A 19,246-nucleotide genomic window follows, 5' to 3' on the forward strand; every position below is an offset into this window, starting at 1 on the left:
CATAACGCAGCACGCGACATAGCTTTGTAGACGATAAGTACAACCGTTTCAGAGAGAAGAGCGGCCAATGTGTCGATCTGGCTCTAAGTCGCTTCGATAACAAATGACGAAAACGGACGGACCTCTCAGGTTTTTAATACATATGAACACTTTTCACATTCTTCCGTGCAACTCGGCTGCTAGTCCTCCTTTCATGCAGAATCTTAAGGTCCTAGCTCATGTCCAAGGCACCAAAGCCAGCTAAAAAGTCAATAATCAATACCTAAAACTTGAATTGTACTAATTCTTACTGGGTATTACATCAACTTAGAAGCTTCATCTGTGTTCTACTATGGTGCTTTTAGTGTCCCAGCATACCGCAGCACGCGACATAGCTTTGCAGACGATAAGTACAACCGTTTCAGAGAGAAGAGCGGCCAATGTGACGATCTGGCTTTAAGTCGATTCGATAACAAATGACGTAAACGGACGGATTTCTCAGGTTTTTACTACATATCAACACTTTTTCACATTCTCCCGTGAAACTCGGCTGCTAGTCCTCCTTTCATGCAGAATCTTAAGGTCCTAGCTCATGTCCAAGGCACCAAAGCCAGCTAAAAAGTCAATAATCGATACCTAAAACTTGAATTGTACTACTTCTTCCTGGATATTACATCAACTTAGAAGCTTCATCTGTGTTCTACTGTGGTGCTTTTAGTGTCTCCGAATACCGCAGCACGCGACGTAGTTTTGTAGACGATAAGTACAACCGTTTCAGAGAGAAGAGCGGCCAATGTGACGATGTGGCTTTAAGTCGATTCGATAACAAATGACGAAAACGGACGGATGTCTCAGGTTTTTACTACATATGAACACTTTTCACATTCTCCCGTGCTACTCGGCTGCTAGTCCTCCTTCCATGCAGAATCTTAAGGTCCTAGCTCATGTCCAAGGCACCAAAGCCAGCTAAAAAGTCAATAATCATTACCTAAAACTTGAAATGTACTGCTTCTTACTGGCTATTACATCAACTTAGAAGCTTCATCTGTGTTCTACTACGTTGCTTTTAGTTTCTCCGCATACCGCAGCACGCGACATCGTTTTGCAGACGATAAGTACAACCGTTTCAGAGAGAAGAGCGGCCAATGTGACGATCTGGCTTTAAGTCGATTCGATAACAAATGACGAAAACGGACGGATTTCTCAGGTTCTTACTGCATATGAACACTTTTCACATTCTCCCGTGCAACTCGGCTGCTAGTCCTCCTTTCATGCCGAATATTAAGGTCCTAGCTCATGTCCAAGGCACCAAAGCCAGCTAAAAATTCAATATTCAATACCTAAAACTTGAATTGTACTACTTCATACTGGATATTACATCAACTTAGAAGCTTGATCTGTGTTCTACTATGGTGCTTGTAGTGTCTCAGCATACCGCAGCACGCGACATAGCTTTGCAGACGATATGTACAACCGTATCAGAGAGAAGAGCGGCCAATGTGACGATCTGGCTTTAAGTCGATTCGATAACAAATGACGAAAACGGACGGATGTCTCAGGTTTTCACTGCATATGAACACTTTTCACATTCTCCCGTGCAACTCGGCTGCTAGTCCTCCTTTCATGCAGAATCTGAAGGTCCTAGCTCATGTCCAAGGCACCAAAGCCAGCTAAAAAGTCAATAATCGATACCTAAAACTTGAATTCTACTACTTCTTACTGGCTATTACATCAACTTAGAAGCTTAATCTGTGTTCTACTATGGTGCTTTTAGTGTCTCCGCATAACGCAGCACGCGACATAGCTTTGTAGACGATAAGTACAACCGTTTCAGAGAGAAGAGCGGCCAATGTGTCGATCTGGCTCTAAGTCGCTTCGATAACAAATGACGAAAACGGACGGACCTCTCAGGTTTTTAATACATATGAACACTTTTCACATTGTTCCGTGCAACTCGGCTGCTAGTCCTCCTTTCATGCAGAATCTTAAGGTCCTAGCTCATGTCCAAGGCACCAAAGCCAGCTAAAAAGTCAATAATCAATACCTAAAACTTGAATTGTACTAATTCTTACTGGGTATTACATCAACTTAGAAGCTTCATCTGTGTTCTACTATGGTGCTTTTAGTGTCCCAGCATACCGCAGCACGCGACATAGCTTTGCAGACGATAAGTACAACCGTTTCAGAGAGAAGAGCGGCCAATGTGACGATCTGGCTTTAAGTCGATTCGATAACAAATGACGTAAACGGACGGATTTCTCAGGTTTTTACTACATATGAACACTTTTCACATTCTCCCGTGAAACTCGGCTGCTAGTCCTCCTTTCATGCAGAATCTTAAGGTCCTAGCTCATGTCCAAGGCACCAAAGCCAGCTAAAAAGTCAATAATCGATACCTAAAACTTGAATTGTACTACTTCTTCCTGGATATTACATCAACTTAGAAGCTTCATCTGTGTTCTACTGTGGTGCTTTTAGTGTCTCCGAATACCGCAGTACGCGACATTGCTTTGCAGACGATAAGTACAACCATTTCAGAGAGCAGAGCGGCCAATGTGACGATCTGGCTTTACGTCGATTCGATAACAAATGACGAAAACGGACGGATGTCTCAGGTTTTTATTACATATGAACACTTTTCACATTCTCCCGTGCAACTCGGCTGCTAGTCCTCCTTTCATGCAGAATCTTAAGGTCCTATCTCATGTCCAAGGCACCAAAGCCAGCTAAAAGGTCAATATTCAATACCTAAAACTTGAATTGTACTACCTCTTACTGGCTATTACCTCAACTTAGAAGCTTCATCTGTGTTCTACTATAGTGCTTGTAGTGTCTCAGCATACCGCAGCACGCGACAAAGCTTTGCAGACGATAAGTACAACCGTTTCAGAGAGAAGATCGGCCAATGTGACGATCTGGCTTTAAGTCGATTCGGTAACAAATGACGAAAACGGACGGATTTCTCAGGTTTTTACTACATATGAACACTTTTCACATTCTCCCGTGCAACTCGGCTGCTAGTCCTCCTTTCATGCAGAATCTTAAGGTCCTAGCTCATGTCCAAGGCACCAAAGCCAGCTAAAAAGTCAATAATCAATACCTAAAACTTGAATTGTACTACTTCTTACTGGCTATTACATCAACTTAGAAGCTTCATGTGTGTTCTCCTACGGTGCTTTTAGTTTCTCCGTATACCGCAGCACGCGACATAGTTTTGTAGACGATAAGTACAACCGTTTCAGAGAGAAGAGCGGCCAATGTGACGATGTGGCTTTAAGTCGATTCGATAACAAATGACGAAAACGGACGGATGTCTCAGGTTTTTACTACATATGAACACTTTTCACATTCTCCCGTGCTACTCGGCTGCTAGTCCTCCTTCCATGCAGAATCTTAAGGTCCTAGCTCATGTCCAAGGCACCAAAGCCAGCTAAAAAGTCAATAATCAATACCTAAAACTTGAAATGTACTGCTTCTTACTGGCTATTACATCAACTTAGAAGCTTCATCTGTGTTCTACTATGGTGCTTTTAGTGTCTCAGCATACCGCAGCACGCGACATAGCTTTGCAGACGATAAGTACAACCGTTTCAGAGAGAAGAGCGGCCAATGTGACGATCTGGCTTTAAGTTGATTCGATAACAAATGACGAAAACGGACGGATTTCTCAGGTTTTTACTACATATCAACACTTTTCACATTCTCCCGTGAAACTCGGCTGCTAGTCCTCCTTTCATGCAGAATCTTAAGGTCCTAGCTCATGTCCAAGTCACCAAAGCCAGCTAATATGTCAATAATCGATACCTAAAACTTGAATTGTACTACTTCTTACTGGATATTACATCAACTTAGAAGCTTCATCTGTGTTCTACTGTGGTGCTTTTAGTGTCTCCGAATACCGCAGTACGCGACATAGCTTTGCAGACGATAGGTACAACCATTTCAGAGAGCAGAGCGGCCAATGTGACGATCTGGCTTTACGTCGTTTCGATAAAAAATGACGAAAACGGACGGATGTCTCAGGTTTTTATTACATATGAACACTTTTCACATTCTCCCGTGCAACTCGGCTGCTAGTCCTCCTTTCATGCAGAATCTTAAGGTCCTATCTCATGTCCAAGGCACCAAAGCCAACTAAAAGGTCAATATTCAATACCTAAAACTTGAATTGTACTACCTCTTACTGGCTATTACCTCAACTTAGAAGCTTCATCTGTGTTCTACTATAGTGCTTGTAGTGTCTCAGCATACCGCAGCACGCGACAAAGCTTTGCAGACGATAAGTACAACCGTTTCAGAGAGAAGAGCGGCCAATGTGTCGATCTGGCTTTAAGTCGATTCGATAACAAATGACGAAAACGGACGGATTTCTCAGGTTTTTACTACATATGAACACTTTTCACATTCTCCCATGCAACTCGGCTGCTAGTCCTCCTTTCATGCAGAATCTTAAGGTCCTAGCTCATGTCCAAGGCACCAAAGCCAGCTAAAAAGTCAATAATCAATACCTAAAACTTGAATTGTACTACTTCTTACTGGCTATTACATCAACTTAGAAGCTTCATGTGTGTTCTCCTACGATGGTTTTAGTTTCTCCGCATACCGCAGCACGCGACATAGTTTTGCAGACGATAAGTACAAGCGTTTCAGAGAGAAGAGCGGCCAATGTGACGATCTGGCTTTAAGTCGATTCCATAACAAATGACGAAAACGGACGGATTTCTCAGGTTTTTACTACATGTGAACACTTTTCACATTCTGCCGTGCAACTCGGCTGCTAGTCCTCCTTTCATGCAGAATCTTAAGGTCCTAGCTCATGGTCAAGGCACCAAAGCCAGCTAAAAAGTCAATAACCGATACCTAAAACTTGAATTGGACTACTTCTTACTGGCTATTACATCAACTTAGAAGCTTCATCTGTGTTCTACTATGGTGCTTTTCCTGTTTCCGCCTACGGCAACACGCGACATAGCTTTGCAGACGATAAGTACAACCGTTTCAGAGAGAAGATCGGCCAATGTGACGATCTGGCTTTAAGTCGATTCGGTAACAAATGACGAAAACGGACGGATTTCTCAGGTTTTTACTACATATGAACACTTTTCACATTCTCCCGTGCAACTCGGCTGCTAGTCCTCCTTTCATGCAGAATCTTAAGGTCCTAGCTCATGTCCAAGGCACCAAAGCCAGCTAAAAAGTCAATAACCGATACCTAAAACTTGAATTGTACTACTTCTTACTGGCTAATACATCAACTTAGAAGCTTCATCTGTGTTCTACTACGGTGCTTTTAGTTTCTCCGTATACCGCAGCACGCGACATAGTTTTGCAAACGATAAGTACAACCGTTTCAGAGAGAAGAGCGGCCAATGTGACGATCTGGCTTTAAGTCGATTCGATAACAAATGACGAAAACGGACGGATGTCTCAGGTTTTCACTGCATATGAACACTTTTCACATTCTCCCGTGCAACTCGGCTGCTAGTCCTCCTTTCATGCAGAATCTTAAGGTCCTAGCTCATGTCCAAGGCACCAAAGCCAGCTAAAAAGTCAATAATCAATACCTAAAACTTGAATTGTACTAATTCTTACTGGGTATTACATCAACTTAGTAGCTTCATCTGTGTTCTACTATGGTGCTTTTAGTGTCTCAGCATACCGCAGCACGCGACATAGCTTTGCAGACGATAAGTACAACCGTTTCAGAGAGAAGAGCGGCCAATGTGACGATCTGGCTTTAAGTTGATTCGATAACAAATGACGAAAACGGACGGATTTCTCAGGTTTTTACTACATATGAACACTTTTCACATTCTCCCGTGAAACTCGGCTGCTAGTCCTCCTTTCATGATGAATCTTAAGGTCCTAGCTCATGTCCAAGGCACCAAAGCCAGCTAATATGTCATTAATCGATACCTAAAACTTGAATTGTACTACTTCTTACTCGATATTACATCAACTTAGAAGCTTCATCTGTGTTCTACTGTGGTGCTTTTAGTGTCTCCGAATACCGCAGTACGCGACATAGCTTTGCAGACGATAAGTACAACCATTTCAGAGAGCAGAGCGGCCAATGTGACGATCTGGCTTTACGTCGTTTCGATAACAAATGACGAAAACGGACGGATTTCTCAGGTTTTTACTACATGTGAACACTTTTCACATTCTGCCGTGCAACTCGGCTGCTAGTCCTCCTTTCATGCAGAATCTTAAGGTCCTAGCTCATGGTCAAGGCACCAAAGCCAGCTAAAAAGTCAATAACCGATACCTAAAACTTGAATTGGACTACTTCTTACTGGCTATTACATCAACTTAGAAGCTTCATCTGTGTTCTACTATGGTGCTTTTCCTGTTTCCGCCTACGGCAACACGCGACATTGCTTTGCAGACGATAAGTACAACCGTTTCAGAGAGAAGATCGGCCAATGTGACGATCTGGCTTTAAGTCGATTCGGTAACAAATGACGAAAACGGACGGATTTCTCAGGTTTTTACTACATATGAACACTTTTCACATTCTCCCGTGCAACTCGGCTGCTAGTCCTCCTTTCATGCAGAATCTTAAGGTCCTAGCTCATGTCCAAGGCACCAAAGCCAGCTAAAAAGTCAATAACCGATACCTAAAACTTGAATTGTACTACTTCTTACTGGCTAATACATCAACTTAGGAGCTTCATCTGTGTTCTACTACGGTGCTTTTAGTTTCTCCGTATACCGCAGCACGCGACATAGTTTTGTAGACGATAAGTACAACCGTTTCAGAGAGAAGAGCGGCCAATGTGACGATGTGGCTTTAAGTCGATTCGATAACAAATGACGAAAACGGACGGATGTCTCAGGTTTTTACTACATATGAACACTTTTCACATTCTCCCGTGCTACTCGGCTGCTAGTCCTCCTTTCATGCAGAATCTTAAGGTCCTAGCTCATGTCCAAGGCACCAAAGCCAGCTAAAAAGTCAATAATCAATACCTAAAACTTGAATTGTACTACTTCTTACTGGCTATTACATCAACTTAGAAGCTTCATGTGTGTTCTCCTACGATGGTTTTAGTTTCTCCGCATACCGCAGCACGCGACATAGTTTTGCAGACGATAAGTACAAGCGTTTCAGAGAGAAGAGCGGCCAATGTGACGATCTGGCTTTAAGTCGATTCCATAACAAATGACGAAAACGGACGGATTTCTCAGGTTTTTACTACATGTGAACACTTTTCACATTCTGCCGTGCAACTCGGCTGCTAGTCCTCCTTTCATGCAGAATCTTAAGGTCCTAGCTCATGGTCAAGGCACCAAAGCCAGCTAAAAAGTCAATAACCGATACCTAAAACTTGAATTGTACTACTTCTTACTGGCTAATACATCAACTTAGAAGCTTCATCTGTGTTCTACTACGGTGCTTTTAGTTTCTCCGTATACCGCAGCACGCGACATGGTTTTGCAGACGATAAGTACAACCGTTTCAGAGAGAAGAGTGGCCAATGTGACGATCTGGCTTTAAGTCGATTCGATAACAAATGACGAAAACGGACGGATGTCTCAGGTTTTCACTGCATATGAACACTTTTCACATTCTCCCGTGCAACTCGGCTGCTAGTCCTCCTTTCATGCAGAATCTTAAGGTCCTAGCTCATGTCCAAGGCACCAAAGCCAGCTAAAAAGTCAATAATCAATACCTAAAACTTGAATTGTACTAATTCTTACTGGGTATTACATCAACTTAGAAGCTTCATCTGTGTTCTACTATGGTGCTTTTAGTGTCTCAGCATACCGCAGCACGCGACATAGCTTTGCAGACGATAAGTACAACCATTTCAGAGAGCAGAGCGGCCAATGTGACGATCTGGCTTTACGTCGTTTCGATAACAAATGACGAAAACGGACGGATTTCTCAGGTTTTTACTACATATGAACACTTTTCACATTCTCCCGTGCAACTCGGCTGCTAGTCCTCCTTTCATGCAGAATCTGAAGGTCCTATCTCATGTCCAAGGCACCAAAGCCAGCTAAAAGGTCAATATTCAATACCTAAAACTTGAATTGTACTACCTCTTACTGGCTATTACCTCAACTTAGAAGCTTCATCTGTGTTCTACTATAGTGCTTGTAGTGTCTCAGCATACCGCAGCACGCGACAAAGCTTTGCAGACGATAAGTACAACCGTTTCAGAGAGAAGAGCGGCCAATGTGTCGATCTGGCTTTAAGTCGATTCGATAACAAATGACGAAAACGGACGGATTTCTCAGGTTTTTACTACATATGAACACTTTTCACATTCTCCCGTGCAACTCGGCTGCTAGTCCTCCTTTCATGCAGAATCTTAAGGTCCTAGCTCATGTCCAAGGCACCAAAGCCAGCTAAAAAGTCAATAATCAATACCTAAAACTTGAATTGTACTACTTCTTACTGGCTATTACATCAACTTAGAAGCTTCATGTGTGTTCTCCTACGATGGTTTTAGTTTCTCCGCATACCGCAGCACGCGACATAGTTTTGCAGACGATAAGTACAAGCGTTTCAGAGAGAAGAGCGGCCAATGTGACGATCTGGCTTTAAGTCGATTCCATAACAAATGACGAAAACGGACGGATTTCTCAGGTTTTTACTACATGTGAACACTTTTCACATTCTGCCGTGCAACTCGGCTGCTAGTCCTCCTTTCATGCAGAATCTTAAGGTCCTAGCTCTTGGTCAAGGCACCAAAGCCAGCTAAAAAGTCAATAACCGATACCTAAAACTTGAATTGGACTACTTCTTACTGGCTATTACATCAACTTAGAAGCTTCATCTGTGTTCTACTATGGTGCTTTTCCTGTTTCCGCCTACGGCAACACGCGACACAGCTTTGCAGACGATAAGTACAACCGTTTCAGAGAGAAGATCGGCCAATGTGACGATCTGGCTTTAAGTCGATTCGGTAACAAATGACGAAAACGGACGGATTTCTCAGGTTTTTACTACATATGAACACTTTTCACATTCTCCCGTGCAACTCGGCTGCTAGTCCTCCTTTCATGCAGAATCTTAAGGTCCTAGCTCATGTCCAAGGCACCAAAGCCAGCTAAAAAGTCAATAACCGATACCTAAAACTTGAATTGTACTACTTCTTACTGGCTAATACATCAACTTAGAAGCTTCATCTGTGTTCTACTACGGTGCTTTTAGTTTCTCCGTATACCGCAGCACGCGACATAGTTTTGTAGACGATAAGTACAACCGTTTCAGAGAGAAGAGCGGCCAATGTGACGACCTGGCTTTAAGTCGATTCGATAACAAATGACGAAAACGGACGGATGTCTCAGGTTTTCACTGCATATGAACACTTTTCACATTCTCCCGTGCAACTCGGCTGCTAGTCCTCCTTTCATGCAGAATCTTAAGGTCCTAGCTCATGTCCAAGGCACCAAAGCCAGCTAAAAAGTCAATAATCAATACCTAAAACTTGAATTGTACTAATTCTTACTGGGTATTACATCAACTTAGAAGCTTCATCTGTGTTCTACTATGGTGCTTTTAGTGTCTCAGCATACCGCAGCACGCGACATAGGTTTGCAGACGGTAAGTACAACCGTTTCAGAGAGAAGAGCGGCCAAAGTGACGATCTGGCTTTAAGTTGATTCGATAACAAATGACGAAAACGGACGGATTTCTCAGGTTTTTACTACATATGAACACTTTTCACATTCTCCCGTGAAACTCGGCTGCTAGTCCTCCTTTCATGCAGAATCTTAAGGTCCTAGCTCATGTCCAAGGCACCAAAGCCAGCTAATATGTCAATAATCGATACCTAAAACTTGAATTGTACTACTTCTTACTGGATATTACATCAACTTAGAAGCTTCATCTGTGTTCTACTGTGGTGCTTTTAGTGTCTCCGAATACCGCAGTACGCGACATAGCTTTGCAGACGATAAGTACAACCATTTCAGAGAGCAGAGCGGCCAATGTGACGATCTGGCTTTACGTCGTTTCGATAACAAATGACGAAAACGGACGGATGTCTCAGGTTTTTATTACATATGAACACTTTTCACATTCTCCCGTGCAACTCGGCTGCTAGTCCTCCTTTCATGCAGAATCTTAAGGTCCTATCTCATGTCCAAGGCACCAAAGCCAGCTAAAAGGTCAATATTCAATACCTAAAACTTGAATTGTACTACCTCTTACTGGCTATAACCTCAACTTAGAAGCTTCATCTGTGTTCTACTATAGTGCTTGTAGTGTCTCAGCATACCGCAGCACGCGACAAAGCTTTGCAGACGATAAGTACAACCGTTTCAGAGAGAAGAGCGGCCAATGTGTCGATCTGGCTTTAAGTCGATTCGATAACAAATGACGAAAACGGACGGATTTCTCAGGTTTTTACTACATATGAACACTTTTCACATTCTCCCGTGCAACTCGGCTGCTAGTCCTCCTTTCATGCAGAATCTTAAGGTCCTAGCTCGTGTCCAACGCACCAAAGCCAGCTAAAAAGTCAATAATCAATACCTAAAACTTGAATTGTACTACTTCTTACTGGCTATTACATCAACTTAGAAGCTTCATGTGTGTTCTCCTACGATGGTTTTAGTTTCTCCGCATACCGCAGCACGCGACATAGTTTTGCAGACGATAAGTACAAGCGTTTCAGAGAGAAGAGCGGCCAATGTGACGATCTGGCTTTAAGTCGATTCCATAACAAATGACGAAAACGGACGGATTTCTCAGGTTTTTACAAAATGTGAACACTTTTCACATTCTGCCGTGCAACTCGGCTGCTAGTCCTCCTTTCATGCAGAATCTTAAGGTCCTAGCTCATGGTCAAGGCACCAAAGCCAGCTAAAAAGTCAGTAACCGATACCTAAAACTTGAATTGGACTACTTCTTACTGGCTATTACATCAACTTAGAAGCTTCATCTGTGTTCTACTATGGTGCTTTTCCTGTTTCTGCCTACGGCAACACGCGACATAGCTTTGCAGACGATAAGTACAACCGTTTCAGAGAGAAGATCGGCCAATGTGACGATCTGGCTTTAAGTCGATTCGGTAACAAATGACGAAAACGGACGGATTTCTCAGGTTTTTACTACATATGAACACTTTTCACATTCTCCCGTGAAACTCGGCTGCTAGTCCTCCTTTCATGCAGAATCTTAAGGTCCTAGCTCATGTCCAAGGCACCAAAGCCAGCTAAAAAGTCAATAACCGATACCTAAAACTTGAATTGTACTACTTCTTACTGGCTAATACATCAACTTAGAAGCTTCATCTGTGTTCTACTACGGTGCTTTTAGTTTCTCCGTATACCGCAGCACGCGACATAGTTTTGCAGACGATAAGTACAACCGTTTCAGAGAGAAGAGCGGCCAATGTGACGATCTGGCTTTAAGTCGATTCGATAACAAATGACGAAAACGGACGGATGTCTCAGGTTTTCACTGCATATGAACACTTTTCACATTCTCCCGTGCAACTCGGCTGCTAGTCCTCCTTTCATGCAGAATCTTAAGGTCCTAGCTCATGTCCAAGGCACCAAAGCCAGCTAAAAAGTCAATAATCAATACCTAAAACTTGAATTGTACTAATTCTTACTGGGTATTACATCAACTTAGAAGCTTCATCTGTGTTCTACTATGGTGCTTTTAGTGTCTCAGCATACCGCAGCACGCGACATAGCTTTGCAGACGATAAGTACAACCGTTTCAGAGAGAAGAGCGGCCAATGTGACGATCTGGCTTTAAGTTTATTCGATAACAAATGACGAAAACGGACGGATTTCTCAGGTTTTTACTACATATGAACACTTTTCACATTCTCCCGTGCAACTCGGCTGCTAGTCCTCCTTTCATGCAGAATCTTAAGGTCCTAGCTCATGTCCAAGGCACCAAAGCCAGCTAATATGTCAATAATCGATACCTGAAACTTGAATTGTACTACTTCTTACTGGATATTACATCAACTTAGAAGCTTCATCTGTGTTCTACTGTGGTGCTTTTAGTGTCTCCGAATACCGCAGTACGCGACATAGCTTTGCAGACGATAAGTACAACCATTTCAGAGAGCAGAGCGGCCAATGTGACGATCTGGCTTTACGTCGTTTCGATAACAAATGACGAAAACGGACGGATTTCTCAGGTTTTTACTACATATGAACACTTTTCACATTCTCCCGTGCAACTCGGCAGCTAGTCCTCCTTTCATGCAGAATCTTAAGGTCCTATCTCATGTCCAAGGCACCAAAGCCAGCTAAAAGGTCAATATTCAATACCTAAAACTTGAATTGTACTACCTCTTACTGGCTATTACCTCAACTTAGAAGCTTCATCTGTGTTCTACTATAGTGCTTGTAGTGTCTCAGCATACCGCAGCACGCGACAAAGCTTTGCAGACGATAAGTACAGCCGTTTCAGAGAGAAGAGCGGCCAATGTGTCGATCTGGCTTTAAGTCGATTCGATAACAAATGACGAAAACGGACGGATTTCTCAGGTTTTTACTACATATGAACACTTTTCACATTCTCCCGTGCAACTCGGCTGCTAGTCCTCCTTTCATGCAGAATCTTAAGGTCCTAGCTCATGTCCAAGGCACCAAAGCCAGCTAAAAAGTCAATAATCAATACCTAAAACTTGAATTGTACTACTTCTTACTGGCTATTACATCAACTTAGAAGCTTCATGTGTGTTCTCCTACGATGGTTTTAGTTTCTCCGCATACCGCAGCACGCGACATAGTTTTGCAGACGATAAGTACAAGCGTTTCAGAGAGAAGAGCGGCCAATGTGACGATCTGGCTTTAAGTCGATTCCATAACAAATGACGAAAACGGACGGATTTCTCAGGTTTTTACTACATGTGAACACTTTTCACATTCTGCCGTGCAACTCGGCTGCTAGTCCTCCTTTCATGCAGAATCTTAAGGTCCTAGCTCATGGTCAAGGCACCAAAGCCAGCTAAAAAGTCAATAACCGATACCTAAAACTTGAATTGGACTACTTCTTACTGGCTATTACATCAACTTAGAAGCTTCATCTGTGTTCTACTATGGTGCGTTTCCTGTTTCCGCCAACGGCAACACGCGACATAGCTTTGCAGACGATAAGTACAACCGTTTCAGAGAGAAGATCGGCCAATGTGACGATCTGGCTTTAAGTCGATTCGGTAGCAAATGACGAAAACGGACGGATTTCTCAGGTTTTTACTACATATGAACACTTTTCACATTCTCCCGTGCAACTCGGCTGCTAGTCCTCCTTTCATGCAGAATCTTAAGGTCCTAGCTCATGTCCAAGGCACCAAAGCCAGCTAAAAAGTCAATAACCGATACCTAAAACTTGAATTGTACTACTTCTTACTGGCTAATACATCAACTTAGAAGCTTCATCTGTGTTCTACTACGGTGCTTTTAGTTTCTCCGTATACCGCAGCACGCGACATAGTTTTGTAGACGATAAGTACAACCGTTTCAGAGAGAAGAGCGGCCAATGTGACGATGTGGCTTTAAGTCGATTCGATAACAAATGACGAAAACGGACGGATGTCTCAGGTTTTTACTACATATGAACACTTTTCACATTCTCCCGTGCTACTCGGCTGCTAGTCCTCCTTTCGTGCAGAATCTTAAGGTCCTAGCTCATGTCCAAGGCACCAAAGCCAGCTAAAAAGTCAATAATCAATACCTAAAACTTGAAATGTACTGCTTCTTACTGGCTATTACATCAACTTAGAAGCTTCATCTGTGTTCTACTACGTTGCTTATAGTTTCTCCGCATACCGCAGCACGCGACATAGTTTTGCAGACGATAAGTACAACCGTTTCAGAGAGAAGAGCGGCCAATGTGACGATCTGGCTTTAAGTCGATTCGATAACGAATGACGAAAACGGACGGATGTCTCAGGTTTTTACTACATATGAACACTTTTCACATTCTCCCGTGCTACTCGGCTGCTAGTCCTCCTTTCATGCAGAATCTTAAGTTCCTAGCTCATGTCCAAGGCACCAAAGCCAGCTAAAAGGTCAATATTCAATACCTAAAACTTGAATTGTACTACTTCTTACTGGCTATTACATCAACTTAGAAGCTTGATCTGTGTTCTACTATGGTGCTTTTAGTGTCTCAGCATACCACAGCACGCGACATAGCTTTGCAGACGATAAGTACATCCGTTTCAGAGAGACGATCGGCCAATGTGACGATCTGGCTTTAAGTCGATTCGATAACAAATGACGAAAACGGATGGATTTCTCAGGTTTTTACTACATATGAACACTTTTCACATTCTCCCGTGCAACTCGGCTGCTAGTCCTCCTTTCATGCAGAATCTTAAGGTCCTAGCTCATGTCCAAGGCACCAAAGCCAGCTAAAAAGTCAATAATCGATACCTAAAACTTGAATTCCACTATTTCTTACTGGCTATTACATCAACTTAGAAGCTTCATCTGTGTTCTACTATGGTGCTTTTAGTGTCTCCACATACCGCAGCACGCGACATAGCTTTGCAGACGATAAGTACAAGCGTTTCAGAGAGAAGAGCGGCCAATGTGACGATCTGGCTTTAAGTCGATTCGATAACAAATGACCAAAACGGACGGATTTCTCAGGTTTTTACTACATATGAACACTTTTCACATTCTCCCGTGCAACTCGGCTGCTAGTCCTCCTTTCATGCAGAATCTTAAGGTCCTAGCTCATGTCCAAGGCACCAAAGCCAGCTAAAAGGTCAATATTCAATACCTAAAACTTGAATTGTACTACTTCTTACTGGCTATTACATCAACTTAGAAGCTTGAACTGTGTTCTACTATGGTGCTTTTAGTGTCTCCGCATACCGCAGCACGCGACATAGCTTTGCAGACGATAAGTACATCCGTTTCAGAGAGAAGATCGGCCAATGTGACGATCTGGCTTTAAGTCGATTCGATAACAAATGAAGAAAACGGACGGATTTCTCAGGTTTTTACTACATATGAACACTTTTCACATTCTCCCGTGCAACTCGGCTGCTAGTCCTCCTTTCATGCAGAATCTTAAGGTCCTAGCTCATGTCCAAGGCACCAAAGCCAGCTAAAAAGTCAATAATCGATACCCAAAACTTGAATTCCACTACTTCTTACTGGCTATTACATCAACTTAGAAGCTTGATCTGTGTTCTACTGTGGTGCTTTTAGTGTCTCCACATACAGCAGCACGCGACATAGCTTTGCAGACGATAAGTACAAGCGTTTCAGAGAGAAGAGCGGCCAATGTGACGATCTGGCTTTAAGTCGATTCGATAACAAATGACGAAAACGGACGGATTTTTCAGGTTTTTACTACATATGAACACTTTTCACATTCTCCCCTGCAACTCAGCTGCTAGTCCTCCCTTCATGCAGAATCTTAAGGTCCTAGCTCATGTCCAAAGCACCAAAGCCAGCTAAAAGGTCAATATTCAATACCTAAAACTTGAATTGTACTACTTCTTACTGGCTATTACATCAACTTAGAAGCTTGATCTGTGTTCTACTATGGTGCTTTTAGTGTCTCAGCATACCGCAGCACGCGACATAGCTTTGCAGACGATAAGTACATCCGTTTCAGAGAGAAGATCGGCCAATGTGAAGATCTGGCTTTAAGTCGATTCGATAACAAATGACGAAAACGGACGGATTTCTCAGGTTTTTACTACATATGAACACTTTTCACATTCTCCCGTGCAACTCGGCTGCTAGTCCTCCTTTCATGCAGAATCTTAAGGTCCTAGCTCATGTCCAAGGCACCAAAGCCAGCTAAAAAGTCAATAACCGATACCTAAAACTTGAATTGTACTACTTCCTACTGGCTATTACATCATTTTAGAAGCTTCATCTGTGTTCTACTATGGTGCTTTTAGTGTCTCCGAATACCGCAGTACGCGACATAGCTTTGCAGACGATAAGTACAAGCGTTTCAGAGAGCAGAGCGGTCAATGTGACGATCTGGCTTTAAGTCGATTCGATAACAAATGACGAAAACGGACGGATTTCTCAGGTTTTTACTACAGATGAACACTTTTCACATTCTCCCGTGCAACTCGGCTGCTAGTCCTCCTTTCATGCAGAATATTAAGGTCCTAGCTCATGTCCAAGGCACCAAAGCCAGCTAAAAATTCAATATTCAATACCTAAAACTTGAATTGTACTACTTCTTACTGGATATTACATCAACTTAGAAGCTTCATCTGTGTTCTACTATGGTGCTTGTAGTGTCTCAGCATACCGCAGCACGCAACATAGCTTTGCAGACGATAAGTACAACCGTTTCAGAGAAAAGAGCGGCCAATGTGACGATCTGGCTTTAAGTCGATTCGATAACAAATGACGAAAACGGACGGATGTCTCAGGTTTTTACTGCATATGAACACTTTTCACATTCTCCCGTGCAACTCGGCTGCTAGTCCTCCTTTCATGCAGAATCTTAAGGTCCTAGCCCATGTCCAAGGCACCAAAGCCAGCTAAAAAGTCAATAATCGATACCTAAAACTTGAATTGTACTACTTCTTACTGGCTATTACATCAACTTAGAAGCTTCATCTGTGTTCTACTATGGTGCTTTTAGTGTCTCCGCATAACGCAGCACGCGACATAGCTTTGTAGACGATAAGTACAACCGTTTCAGAGAGAAGAGCGGCCAATGTGTCGATCTGGCTCTAAGTCGATTCGATAACAAATGACGAAAACGGACGGATTTCTCAGGTTTTTACTACATATGAACACTTTTCACATTCTCCCGTGCAACTCGGCTGCTAGTCCTCCTTTCATGCAGAATCTTAAGGTCCTAGCTCATGTCCAAGGCACCAAAGCCAGCTAAAAAGTCAATAATCGATACCCAAAACTTGAATTCCACTACTTCTTACTGGCTATTACATCAACTTAGAAGCTTGATCTGTGTTCTACTGTGGTGCTTTTAGTGTCTCCACATACAGCAGCACGCGACATAGCTTTGCAGACGATAAGTACAAGCGTTTCAGAGAGAAGAGCGGCCAATGTGACGATCTGGCTTTAAGTCGATTCGATAACAAATGACGAAAACGGACGGATTTCTCAGGTTTTTACTACATATGAACACTTTTCACATTCTCCCCTGCAACTCAGCTGCTAGTCCTCCCTTCATGCAGAATCTTAAGGTCCTAGCTCATGTCCAAAGCACCAAAGCCAGCTAAAAGGTCAATATTCAATACCTAAAACTTGAATTGTACTACTTCTTACTGGCTATTACATCAACTTAGAAGCTTGATCTGTGTTCTACTATGGTGCTTTTAGTGTCTCAGCATACCGCAGCACGCGACATAGCTTTGCAGACGATAAGTACATCCGTTTCAGAGAGAAGATCGGCCAATGTGACGATCTGGCTTTAAGTCGATTCGATAACAAATGACGAAAACGGACGGATTTCTCAGGTTTTTACTACATATGAACACTTTTCACATTCTCCCGTGCAACTCGGCTGCTAGTCCTCCTTTCATGCAGAATCTTAAGGTCCTAGCTCATGTCCAAGGCACCAAAGCCAGCTAAAAAGTCAATAATCAATACCTAAAACTTGAATTGTACTAATTCTTACTGGGTATTACATCAACTTAGAAGCTTCATCTGTGTTCTACTATGGTGCTTTTAGTGTCTCAGCATACCGCAGCACGCGACATAGCTTTGCAGACGATAAGTACAACCGTTTCAGAGAGAAGAGCGGCCAATGTGACGATCTGGCTTTAAGTTTATTCGATAACAAATGACGAAAACGGACGGATTTCTCAGGTTTTTACTACATATGAACACTTTTCACATTCTCCCGTGCAACTCGGCTGCTAGTCCTCCTTTCATGCAGAATCTTAAGGTCCTAGCTCATGTCCAAGGCACCAAAGCCAGCTAATATGTCAATAATCGATACCTGAAACTTGAATTGTACTACTTCTTACTGGATATTACATCAACTTAGAAGCTTCATCTGTGTTCTACTGTGGTGCTTTTAGTGTCTCCGAATACCGCAGTACGCGACATAGCTTTGCAGACGATAAGTACAACCATTTCAGAGAGCAGAGCGGCCAATGTGACGATCTGGCTTTACGTCGTTTCGATAACAAATGACGAAAACGGACGGATTTCTCAGGTTTTTACTACATATGAACACTTTTCACATTCTCCCGTGCAACTCGGCAGCTAGTCCTCCTTTCATGCAGAATCTTAAGGTCCTATCTCATGTCCAAGGCACCAAAGCCAGCTAAAAGGTCAATATTCAATACCTAAAACTTGAATTGTACTACCTCTTACTGGCTATTACCTCAACTTAGAAGCTTCATCTGTGTTCTACTATAGTGCTTGTAGTGTCTCAGCATACCGCAGCACGCGACAAAGCTTTGCAGACGATAAGTACAGCCGTTTCAGAGAGAAGAGCGGCCAATGTGTCGATCTGGCTTTAAGTCGATTCGATAACAAATGACGAAAACGGACGGATTTCTCAGGTTTTTACTACATATGAACACTTTTCACATTCTCCCGTGCAACTCGGCTGCTAGTCCTCCTTTCATGCAGAATCTTAAGGTCCTAGCTCATGTCCAAGGCACCAAAGCCAGCTAAAAAGTCAATAATCAATACCTAAAACTTGAATTGTACTACTTCTTACTGGCTATTACATCAACTTAGAAGCTTCATGTGTGTTCTCCTACGATGGTTTTAGTTTCTCCGCATACCGCAGCACGCGACATAGTTTTGCAGACGATAAGTACAAGCGTTTCAGAGAGAAGAGCGGCCAATGTGACGATCTGGCTTTAAGTCGATTCCATAACAAATGACGAAAACGGACGGATTTCTCAGGTTTTTACTACATGTGAACACTTTTCACATTCTGCCGTGCAACTCGGCTGCTAGTCCTCCTTTCATGCAGAATCTTAAGGTCCTAGCTCATGGTCAAGGCACCAAAGCCAGCTAAAAAGTCAATAACCGATACCTAAAACTTGAATTGGACTACTTCTTACTGGCTATTACATCAACTTAGAAGCTTCATCTGTGTTCTACTATGGTGCGTTTCCTGTTTCCGCCAACGGCAACACGCGACATAGCTTTGCAGACGATAAGTACAACCGTTTCAGAGAGAAGATCGGCCAATGTGACGATCTGGCTTTAAGTCGATTCGGTAGCAAATGACGAAAACGGACGGATTTCTCAGGTTTTTACTACATATGAACACTTTTCACATTCTCCCGTGCAACTCGGCTGCTAGTCCTCCTTTCATGCAGAATCTTAAGGTCCTAGCTCATGTCCAAGGCACCAAAGC

Source organism: Schistocerca gregaria, unplaced genomic scaffold (assembly GCF_023897955.1).
Source record: "Schistocerca gregaria isolate iqSchGreg1 unplaced genomic scaffold, iqSchGreg1.2 ptg000486l, whole genome shotgun sequence".
Classification (NCBI taxonomy): domain Eukaryota; kingdom Metazoa; phylum Arthropoda; class Insecta; order Orthoptera; family Acrididae; genus Schistocerca; species Schistocerca gregaria.